Here is a 2008-nt window from a genome sequence, read left to right as displayed (position 1 = left end):
TGCACTGAGTTCCTATTGATGTGATGAGGTTGATGCTTGAGTGGTAATTTGATCCGAAAACCGCGAATCCTTCTCTGGTGTGCTCGCTAATGCATCATGTAGCATTGTATGATGGCGCTTGGAACATATTTTGCACGAAAATTGGCTCTTGCACATCGGAGTATTGTTTCTGCCAGTACAATTGAGGCACAGCTTCTTTTCTCTCACTAGTCTCAGTTTTTCACCGGGTGTTGATTTTTGAATTTCGGTGGTGAAGTGGTTGGAGTTACAGTAATCACAAGTATATTTCGAATTTTCCCTCTGCGTAACATGTAAGCTGCTTTTACGAAGGTTTTTGAATTGATGTGTCTGAGGTGTTGGTTTTCCAGGACTTTCAATATTTTCGAGTGTCCCGATTCGTGCTGAGAGAAAATCGTTTAGTTACTTTAGCTGCGGTATGTCATGGGAATCACCAATATGTTCCTCCCATTTCTCGTTGGTGTCTTTGTCAAGAAGTCGAGTGATGTGGTATACGAGAATGCAATCCCAGGTTTCCGTTGATTGCCCAAGTATCTCGATTGATTTGATGGCATTATTCATGGTGGTGAGAAGCGCAGATAACTGACCGGATTTTGTGGGAGATCTTTTTGATTCGGTGACGTCACTGAAGATTTGGTCCAGCTGGGCACAAACCAGTCGTCGCTTCTTCTCAAACCTTTTCTTGAGTGTTTCCCAAGCTGTTGTGAACCCCTCCTCGGTGTGAGGCAGGGTGGCGATTTGGGAGTGTGCTCTTCCCTTAGTATATTCTCGCAAATAATAGAACTTTGCTATTGAGTCGAGTTGCGAGTTGTTCATGACTAGGGAATTAAATGTTTCTTTAAATGGAACCCATGAAGAAAAGTCTCCATAAAATGTGGGTAGAGATATCTTCGGTAGCCGAGAGAATGAAGTTTGTGGCACCGCTTGATGTGTCTGTGAAGTTTGAAGTGTCCGAAGCGTAGCTTTTATTTTGGCGAGCAATACCTTGAAGTCACCGAAAGCTTGGCCTTCCTTAGTGAAAACATCCTCCACGAAGTATGAGTGAGTATTCAGCGGGCCCGGCCAAGTCACTTCTAAATAGGCGTGTTCTTTCGCAAACGATTTGTGAAGTGCTTCCACCTGGTCATCACTTGCCTTAACTTCTTCTTGCGACATAGTTGCACCTTGGTCGCGTAGAGTGGTAGAGAAGCTTTTTATTAGCGCAACCCGACCCAGTTGTGAGTTTGCTTTGAGGGTCAATTCCATTGGAAGTGTTGACGGAGAAGTTGATCGCGAGCGTCGCTTATTTTTATCTGCTGCTGGTTGGCCGGCGTGTTTGAGTTCACGCTCTTTGCTTGCAGATGTTCCCAGTTGAATGGTTGAGAATGTTCCCGGTGGAATTAAGCTAGCCATGCTTGGAACTTGAAGTATCGGTGGTGGAGTGCCTGAGCCTTCAGTCTGCTCTGATGAACGCTTTTCATCACCATTTTTTGGCATGTCGAAGTGTTGTTTTTAATAGATGAAATTATGGAGAGTATCGGAAAATAATAATCCGGTTCGAAGGACCAGCACATGCAAAATACTTGCATGAAAGTTTTGGAAATTGATTCCTTGATGATTGCGTTTCTTTATTTAGATTAATTTTACACACGTGTGTCAAGAGGTAGTAAAAAGATGATTTCAATAATAAACAAGATAGCGATGAGTGAATAAAATCTATGTAAAAAAGGTATCGAAAATCGATATACTATAACACTAAAATTGGGGTTACACTGTGGTCAAGCGAAAGACTAGTATCTAGTTCACACTATGATAAGGTTAATTACTAATACTATGTTCACAATGTGATAAAGAAAAATACTAATACTATGTTCACAGTGTGAGAAGGCAAAAAACTAATACTAATTCTTAGTATGATTTCAATAACGACATAAGTTTTCAACAAAGTTATATAAGCGAATCTACAGTAAAATCGTCTCAACGATTGTTACACTTAAGGGAGACAATAGGT

Source organism: Rhagoletis pomonella, unplaced genomic scaffold (assembly GCF_013731165.1).
Source record: "Rhagoletis pomonella isolate Grant_MI unplaced genomic scaffold, Rhpom_1.0 Rhpom_scaffold_00003, whole genome shotgun sequence".
Taxonomy (NCBI): domain Eukaryota; kingdom Metazoa; phylum Arthropoda; class Insecta; order Diptera; family Tephritidae; genus Rhagoletis; species Rhagoletis pomonella.
The sequence above is the reverse complement of the archived record's forward strand: the minus strand, read 5'-3'. Positions refer to the sequence as shown.